The sequence below is a fragment of the Balaenoptera borealis genome (assembly GCF_965194805.1).
Source record: "Balaenoptera borealis genome assembly, chromosome: 5".
In the NCBI taxonomy this organism is placed as follows: domain Eukaryota; kingdom Metazoa; phylum Chordata; class Mammalia; order Artiodactyla; family Balaenopteridae; genus Balaenoptera; species Balaenoptera borealis.
Genome location: NC_138862.1, coordinates 79930903 through 79940766, shown reverse-complemented (window position 1 = coordinate 79940766; position 9864 = coordinate 79930903). Strand labels below are relative to the sequence as shown.

The 9864-nt window shown below is 41.5% G+C and overlaps 1 long non-coding RNA gene across 1 annotated transcript in view; it reads right to left on the bottom strand.

Annotated features, from left to right (window-relative positions):
* Nucleotides 1-4362: 4362 nt before the first annotated feature.
* The window catches only part of LOC309629390, a 28395-nt gene continuing 22893 nt past the window's right edge, over nucleotides 4363-9864 (bottom strand). The window contains exon 5 of the long non-coding RNA XR_014245042.1: nucleotides 4363-9516. This is a non-coding gene — a long non-coding RNA (uncharacterized lncRNA). The remainder of the gene's footprint in view (nucleotides 9517-9864) is intronic.

The window sequence follows — 9864 nt, the reverse complement described above, 5'->3', positions numbered from 1 at the left end:
CATGAAGATTTCACATTCATTATCTTATTTATCCCCATAACAACCATTCAAGCCAGATATTATTGTATCATGTTATTACGTTTTATGGGAGCACTGTGGTTATGGGCTACTGTTAATCTTTTGTTCTATTGTTAGAATCCTGGACTTCAATTCAAAAGTTCTAGGTTCTAACCCCTCCATGACCTTCGGCAAGTCATTCTCTCTCTTTGGACCTCAATCTTTCCAAAATAGAAGAGGTGTGGGGTAAACTAGATGAGCTTCAAGAACCCTAATCATGGTCGGCCTCTTGCGACTGCTTGTCTTTGTTCACAATGTGACCAGAGAGACAAAAAACACAGCTGGATCCAGGAGGGCAAACCTCTCCCCAGTATTTGCCACACTGATGGTAAGTGAGAAATATTATCCCATTAGCTTTACATCTAAAAGGACAACATGCCCATAATCATTCATTATGTGACAATCATTTTTTTAATATAGAAATCCTGCTTGGTTCAAGTAAAGAAATGTTTGAGAGAAAGTTCAAGTTTTGAAACTGCTAATACCTTCCTGCGATGGTGTGTGGGACGCAGTGGGGTGGGGAACAGTAAGCCAGACAGTTCATCTTAGGGGTAACCTCTTTGGTTTATGTAAAATATATGACTCAAAGCAAATTCATTCTTGTAGGCTGCCATGCCTGAAGGAGGACGAAGCCGCGCTCAAAAGAGATTGAGCCGTTCATACAATTAATCAGATACATCTCTGTGTTGTATGTCACGATGTCTAGTTTCCAGAGGAAAGATCATTTTCAAACCGCATAAATGATGATGCTTTTGGAAAAAAAAAAAAAAAAAGCAACAAAAAGGAAAACCCACTTCTCAATGTAAAGATTTCGCTATGAACTCACCTATTGTTTGTATTTTACACCCACGGTCTTGATGCCTATTATCTCTGAAATCATTTCAGTTTCCAAAAATCATCTGAAACACTCCTACACCTGGGGCTTTTGATAAAGAGTCCAGCTTCTACAGAGAGAAAGAGTAGTGTGTTTGTGTGTGTGTGTGTGTGTGTGTGTGTGTGTGTGTGTGTGTGGTGTGTTTGAGATCTAGAGACAGAAAGATGAGTTTGGGGGAGAGGGAGAAAGTGAGAGCACACTTGTGAGTTGCACAGCCTGGACACCTGGGAAGACCTGAGTATATTTCACCGTAACATACGAAAAAATTCTATGAGTGTGGGTCTTCCCTCCACAGATCTCTCTCTTGAGACTGCAAGAAACTTTTCGGTAATTTTACTCTGATGCTAAGAATAAAAATAATGATGAATGTTTTTGAGCACTTACAATGTTCCAGGAACTTTTCTAAGAGTTTTAATACACATGAAATCACATATTACAAGTCTATGAGGTTGATACTATTCTTGTCACATTCTATAGATGAAAAAAAAAAATGAATCACAGAGGCGTAAGCTCCCCAATCTCTGGCTTATTAACACTGAATTAAAATCTTGCCTGACCACCATGAAGACTGGAGATGCCACTTCCTCTGGGAAGAACTTACAGTGAGATGGAATCTCTCTCCTCTCAACAGCTTCTAGCTTTCTCATGGCATTGAAGCCACTGCCTGAAACTATAGTAATCTGTGCACATGCCAAATCGTCTCTGGAAGACTCTAAGTTCCTTATGATCAGGGTGGAATTAAAATTATCCTTGTTCTCCCACAGCCATAGCAAAGTGCCTGAACTGCATAGGCACTTAGGAAATATTCGTTGAATAAGTGAATGAAGAGACCCAAGTTTCAGACCTGAGTTCTGACAGTCATGTTAGAAAAATCAGTACAGCCAGCTCTCTAGGATCAAAGCGGGCTGAATCTTGAGACAACTATCTGTGACTTTTAAAATAAAACATCTCGTTTGTTTTTAGCCTTGCAGGATTTTCCTCTGAATTCATCTTCACCTCTTGGATAGTTATGGTGTGTGCCCTGTCCATGTGACCTGAAAAGTAGGTTTCAAAAGAAATACTGTAATGAGAGAAAGAAAGCTTAAGTGATGTCTAGTTCGGAAGTTCATTGTACACCCCTCCATTGCTGATACTGAAGTTAACTTTATACAGGTTAAATAGATATAGTTCTTCTTAGCTTTCTTCATCCTTTTCAAAATAGAGCAGAACCCCATTTAAAACACAGGTTAAACCTCATCCCCAAAGCATATCAAGACCATATAGAAAAACTGAGATGTAACAAGATGTCTCTGATAAAAGTGTGATCTTATAAGGAGCTCCTCAAAATAGATAATTCCCCAAAGTCACCCACTTTAACCCTCTCATTTGGCAGATGGGGATAATGTGGCTCAGAGAGAGGAAATGAGTTGCCAGAGGTGACAAAGCAATTCAATTTACAAAAGGAGGATCAGGGAAATCTTAGGTGAGACTCTTTTCCCTTTTACATTTTGCTAGCCTTCATGGCTGGGTTACAAGTCAATGATTCCTGAAATGAAGCTGATTACATTTGAGGTAAAAGTTTGATTTGGGTTTGACAAAGTCCTCAGGCTTAGGCAAGACCAATCATAAGGGCCTGGATGACAGGAGGGTCTCTAATTTTGATCACATACTAAACATTTGTACCTACTAAGCCATGGCAGGAAAAATTAGTTGGTTGGTATCAAAAGAGCGTGAATCAAATTAAGGAAACATTACCATTTACCACTGCAACAAAAAGAATAAAATACCTAGGAGTAAACCTACCTAAGGAGACAAAAGACCTGTATGCAGAAAACTACAAGACACTGATAAAAGAAATTAAAGATGATACAAACAGATGGAGAGATATACCATGTTCTTGGATTGGAAGAATCAACATTGTGAAAATGACTATACTATCCAAAGCAATCTACAAATTCAATGCAATCCCTATCAAACTACCAATGGCATTTTTCACAAAACTAGAACAAAAAATTTCACAATTTGTATGGAAACACAAAAGACCCTGAATAGCCAAAGCAATCTTGAGAAAGAAAAACGAAGCTGGAAGAATTAGGCTCCTGGACATCAGACTATACTACAAAGCTACAGTAATCAAGACAGTATGGTACTGGCACAAAAATAGAAATCAATGGAACAGGATAGAAAGCCCAGAGATAAACCCACGCACATATGGTCACCTTATTTTTTTTATTGAAGACAGCCTCTTCAATAAGTGGTGCTGGGAAAACTGGACAGCTACATGTAAAAGAATGATATTAGAACACTCCCTAACACCATACACAAAAATAAACTCAAAATGGATTAAAGATCTAAATGTAAGGCCAGACACTATTAAACTCTTAGAGGAAAACATAGGCAGAACACTCTATGACATACATCACAGCAAGATCCTTTTTGACCCACCTCCTAGAGAAATGGAAATAAAAACAAAAATAAACAAATGGGACCTAACGAAAAAAGCTTTTGCACAGCAAAGGAAACCATAAACAAGACGAAATGACAACCCTCAGAATGGGAGAAAATATTTGCAAATGAAGCAACTGACAAAGGATTAATCTCTAAAATATACAAGCAGCTCATGCAGCTCAATATCAAAAAAACAAACAACCCAATCCAAAAATGGGCAGAAGACCTAAATAGACATTCCTCCAAAGAAGATATACAGATTGCCAACAAACACATGAAAGGATGCTCAACAGAACTAATCATTAGAGAAATGCAAATCAAAACTACAATGAGGTATCACCTCACACCAGTCAGAATGGCCATTATAAAAAATCTACAAATAAATGCTGGAGAGAGTGTGGAGAAAAGGGAACCCTCTTGCACTGTTGGTGGGAATGTAAACCGATACAGCCACTATGGAGGGCAGTATGGAGGTTCCTTAAAAAACTAAAAATAGAACTACCATACGACCCAGCAATCCCACTACTGGGCATATACCCTGAGAAAACAATAATTCAAAAAGAGTCATGTACCACAATGTTCATTGCAGCTCTACTTACAATAGCCAGGACATGGAAGCAACCTAAGTGTCCATCAACAAATGAATGGATAAAGAAGATGTGGCACATATATACAGTGGAATATTGCTCAGCCATAGAAAGAAACGAAATTGAGTTATTCGTAGTGAGGTGGATGGACCTAGAGTCTGTCATACAGAGTGAAGTAAGTCAGAAAGAGAAAAACAAATACCGTATGCTAACACATATATATGGAATCTTAAAAAAAAAAAAAATGGTTCCGAAGAACTTAGGGGCAGGACAGAAATAAAGACGCAGACATAGAGAATGGACTTGAACACACGAGGAAGGGGAAGGGAAGCTGAGATGAAGTGAGAGAGTGGCATGGACTTATATATACTACCAAATGTAAAATAGATAGCTAGTGGGAAGCAGTCACAAAGCTCTGTGCTTTGTGACCACCTAGAGGGGTGGGATAGGGAAGGTGGGAGGGAAATGCAAGATGGAGGAGATATGGGGATATGTGTATATGTGTAGCTGATTCACTTTGTTATAAAGCAGAAACTAACACACCATTGTAAAGCAATTATACTCCAATAAAGACGTTAAAAAAAAGAGCATGAATCACTGTTCTCACCAGCAATAAATCCAATTGCTGGCACAGAAGAGATCAAACGCAAAATGACGGCTGAGGTTGGAAAATGTTGGCCTCCCTTCATCCACAGTTCTTCTGTCCATGTCCACGACGGTAGAAAATGTTACTTTGCCTCACAGTGATTGTGAAGGCTTTTAGAGTAGTTATGATCTTGAAATGCTGCTGGTGGCTAAAAAGCCATCAAAATTGAGCAGTGCCTGAGCAGATGGCAATGACCAGCAGGTGAAGTTTCAGCCTTGACCCTGACTCTGTACCTGACTTTGGACGTGCCACGTGCCTCTGTGGGCTGCATTTCCCCCATCTGAAAACTGAAGAGGTCAGACAGGGGATGTGCAGGGTCCCCTCCACTTCTAGGATTCATGACACCCATGAATGCGTCAATTCCTCCTTTCCCTAGTATAGTTCTGTGAGTCCTCAAGTGAGCAGCAGCTCAGAAAAATGTGATTTCAGCTAACAGTCTTGACACCAAGAATTACTTTTACTCCAACTCTTGTAGCCATGGGAAGCATGCACCCATTTTGGAGTCCAAAGAACGGGCTCCATTCCAGTCTCAGCTCTACAACCTAGGTGATCTTAAAACAACTTCAGTTCCCTTTCTCAACCTCTGATTCTTCCTCTGAAAAGTCCAAGTAATCATACCTATTTCACAGAGTTGTCTTGTGGGTCAGATGAGATTTTAGATGTCAAAGTGCTTGTAACCTGAAAAGCATTTTGTTGTGTAGGGGAGGATGAGGATGAAGATGTAGATGAGGGGTTATGAACGCTTTTTGATTTTCCATAGAGATACAAATGAGCTGTAGGTTCACGGTCAACAAGTAAGGGCAGGGACAGAGATGTGCTAGCTGAATGCTCTGCTCACCCTGAGAGCTACCCCGGCAGCTCCTGCATAACCCTCTCTTTCCTTTCCACCATCACCCCCGTCTCCCCGGTCCAACAGCAAGTGTCACCCGTCTTACGTCTTGTGCCTCCCTCACCCCCACCCACCTCACTGCAGACCCAGCTGGAGTGTCAAATCAAAACCCCTGTGCAGATGTCTCACCCTCACTTCTTTAGTCTTCTAGACCATCTAAAAGAAAACAGCAGAGGTGCTCCCTCCGCCTACGCATTTCCCTTTGTTTTGAGGGCTGTGGCAGCCGGGTCCTGTGACAGTTAGAGCTCCTGGCCAGAAAAGCAGCTCCACCTCCAAGTCCTCTCTTGGCACTCGAGTTCTGGGTGTTCAGCAGGTTACCTGGCATTTTTCCAGTGGTAAGTAAGGCATGATGGTATCCGGTAAGCATGACACATTGGGTGGAAGACAAGTCTTTTCACATGCAGCCACAAACTGATGAGCTGCAAAGGATATTAGGAGCTACCTGGATCAACTCCCCATCGGTTACAGATGCACAAATTGAGCCCTAGAGAAGAGAAGCAACATGTAGTGTCATTTAGAAATAGAGCCAGGAGGATCTATAAGGACATCTAAGCCAAATTCCTCACTGGACAGATGAGGAAACTGAGGCTCAGCAATGCTAACACACCTGCTCTTGAGTTAAAGAATTAGTACCAAAACCCATAACCTCTGGTTCAAAGTACAGACCTCATTTCATGAGAACGACACATCAAATACATAGTGAGGAAACTGTGTACATGAAATACAGCTTCTGAGTTAATGTAGATCAAACAGTAGGTTATTATATTCACATAAATTTGGGGAAATAAGTTTATATCCATATTTTGGAATTCCCATTTTACTCTATAAGAGATTCATCATGTGTTCCTGGGTATAGGATGTGATGAAGAGCATAATTAAATTTGTGTTGGTGGTTTAAGATAGATGGGTATAGGCAAAACATAACTACTAAGAATTACTTTTATTCCAACCCTGAAACCCAAAGGAGCCATGTAAGTGTCAATTTTCTATCATCAGGAAGCAGTTTATCTATGATGGTCCAAAGCTAGACCCTACAGGGTGAAAGTTAAGCCTGGAAACAGGGGAGTCTATACGTGTATTGGATACGAAGCCTATTACTTACTGAAGTATTTGTGTCACTTTGGGACCAGGTCAGTAGTGTGCTGGTAAATATTTAACAACTGGCTCTAAGTGGGAGGGGTGTGGTAGGAGGAAAGTCCCACTTGCTGTGTTTTCCAATATCCTGGGTATAGATATTCCCACCACAGCTACTTTCAAGCTACTAGTGCAACATCGCTGAGTGTGTAGTTTGGAAGAGATGCGCAGCAGTATGTAATGTCTCTAACATGTAGATAAAAGCAATACTAATAACTTCAATAACATATATGATAATGAAATTTCATAAAATAAATAAGAAGCGATGAGTTTTGAGTATTTTCTACCATTGTTTTTAATGTAATTTATTTGTATGTTTACATGATTTAATTTTTAACAGTAGCTGTGCTTTCAACCAGTTCACCAAATTCCTGATCAGCTCTTGTAAGCTGGAACAAGTCAGCCCCCAGCAAACCACTGGGCCAGACAGATCTGAGTTTGAATCCTAGCCTATTGTTCTGCCAGCTATGTGATGTTTGGTGAGGTTTCAATCTCCTTTGAGCCTTAGTTTTTTCAGCTGTGGAAGGTGACACACTAACAGCTTCATGGGTTTATTAGTGATGTTCAAATGAGATAATGCTTAGCACAGTAGCTATACGTAAACACTCCACAAATCACCGTTAGTGCATTCCAAGCCAAATTCATTCACTCAATAAACATTTTGCAGGAATGTATTTTATAGGTGTTACCTGTGGTACATGATCTTCAGTATTACGTGCTTCGGGGTTCAGAGTGCCTCAAACATGACTCTTGCCCTGCTCACAGCGAGCTTACGGTCTAACAGAATGGAATATAATGGACCCCAGGAAGCATAATCCAGAGCAAGCTATGATCAGCTCAAAAAAAAAAACCAAAAAGCTTGGGAAGGGAGAGAAGGAAGGATTCTTGGAGGCAACAGCATTTGAGCCATAGATTTCAGAATAGACTTGTACATACAGAGATGTCCAGGAAGGGAGGTGCCAAGAAGAGAGAGGAAAGGAAGCAAAGGCAAAGATAAAGGAACACGGAGACATAGATAGGAGTATAAGATTTGGTGGAACAAGGCATATAAGAAGGGGTGCTGGAAAGATTGTTGGAAAGACAAGCAACTTCCTGATCATGTTAGCCTTGAACGCAGAGGAATTTGGTTTCTGTTCACCTAGGTAAAGATGAGCCTGGGGAAATGTTTTCCTCTGACACAGATCAGATTTTTGGATTACCGATCATATTATGTGAAATATTTATTCACTGAATAAATTTTTATGGTCACTGTTCTTCATTCCTTTAACAGGAATCGTTAAGAGTTAACCAGACAGTGAAATACATTCTTAAACTAAGTAAAGTTCCCCTGTGGAGAAAAAGCCCTGTGTTCAGCGATAGAAGGTGGCATTATAACTCCCAGATGAAAACAGAGTCATTATTGAAAGCCTTTGTTAAATATTAGGAAGGCTCAAACCAGTGGCAGTATTTCATGAGTTTTGAATTGTCTGCTGCATCCCTCTTGCATTATGCTTCACACACAAAAAAAGTCATATGACCTACATCTTTATCTGCTCCCGTCTTCAGCTTCTATATATAGGCTTCGGTTATGAATGTTTTTTCCTATGAAAAGGTCAGACCTTGCACATGTACCATCAATGCAAAGCCCTGCTTATTAAAAAGCAGGCAGGCGAGTTTGTAAAAGTCATTGAAGTATTACTGATGTGGGGAAAAGCTTGGCAGCTTGCTGAAAAAGAAATGGCTTCCCAGTTTTCTCAGAGAGAAGGTGGGGAAACCTCTGTCTCGTGATTACAGAAGCATTTTTTGCCTTCTGGCTAAAGCACCCCGTGGCAGTCTGTGGCACCCGTTTACAGAAGCGGGCTGGGACACCCCTCAACCCCCAGTTCCCTCATGCATGCGGGTGTACAGACTCACCTCGGTCAGAGAGACACCAAGCTCGGTTAACTCCTCCTCCACACCTCAAACCCCCATGGAACATCTGGAGGTGAAGCTGAGGAAGGTAACTCGGCCAGAGAGATGCAAACCCAATTTGGGGTTTCCGCTGAGTACAGCGGCCACCTTTGGCCAACATTGCAACACCAGAGAGAACCGGGGGAGAGTTGAACTCTTACTTTTAAGGCAAAAGTTCACAGGTTCAAATACCACTCTAATGTCAGCTGCTCCCTGGGGCTAACCTTTGAGTCTGAATGTTCTGATAAGATCGAGCTGCTTTAGGAAAAACGCCTGCCTTCCATTCGGTTCCTTTCTCAACAAGGTCAGGCTCTTTCTTGGAATGAAATTATCTAATAACCAATGTGAACTAGATAGGATGCTCTCTTTCTTTCACGGAAAAGAAACTGAAGTTCTAAGAGGTTAAGTGACTTGCCCAAGTTCACTCAACAAGTCAGGCTTCTGCTGATTCAACATGTGGCCTAGGAACCAGCACTGGGATGGGCAGTGCTGTCATAGAAAGCGGTAGATGCCATGTGCCTATCCTCAATTATTTAATATCTACCTGCTCAGACAAGCCTCACAGGAGACCTTACAATATAAGGATCACCAGGTTACAGCGAGTAAAGTATTAAGTTGAAGGTCAGAAGAACTTCGTTATGGTTTTAGATCAGATGCTGTCGGACGCTTATTCGAAACAGACATAGTTCTGACCTCATGGAACTTGGACTGGTGGCCGCCTACACATACATCACAGATTCTGTATATAATTTTTTGCTCACCCCTTCCTCCCCTTCATCTGCCCCCTAGAGTGTGAGCCTCTCAGGACAGGAGGCATGCCTAGCCCACTTGTAAATCTCACTGCCTGCCACCCAGTAGGTATTGGTTGCAGGAATGATCTGTGAGGTTTCCCTCACAGATATAAGATCACAGATAAAAGAGATAGAGGCTTCTTAAGAGGAATTAGAGTTGAGCTTCATTTGGAGCACTTCACCTATTTCTTTTTTTTTTTTTTTAATTTATTTAATTTATCTATTTTTGGCTACATTGGGTCTTCTTGCTGCGCATGGGCTTTCCGTACTTGCAGCGAGCAGGGGTTACTCTTCTTTGCGGTACGCGGGCTTCTCATTGCAGTGGCTTCTCTTGTTGCGGAGCACAGGCTCTAGGTGCGCGGGCTTCAGTAGTTGTGGCACGCGGGCTCAGTAGTTGTGTCTCGTGGGCTCTAGAGCGCAGGCTCAGTAGTTGTGGTGCACGGGCTTAGTTGCTCTGTGGCATGTGGGATCTTCCCGGACCAGGGCTTGAACCTGTGTCCCTGCATTGGCAGGAGGATTCTTAACCACTG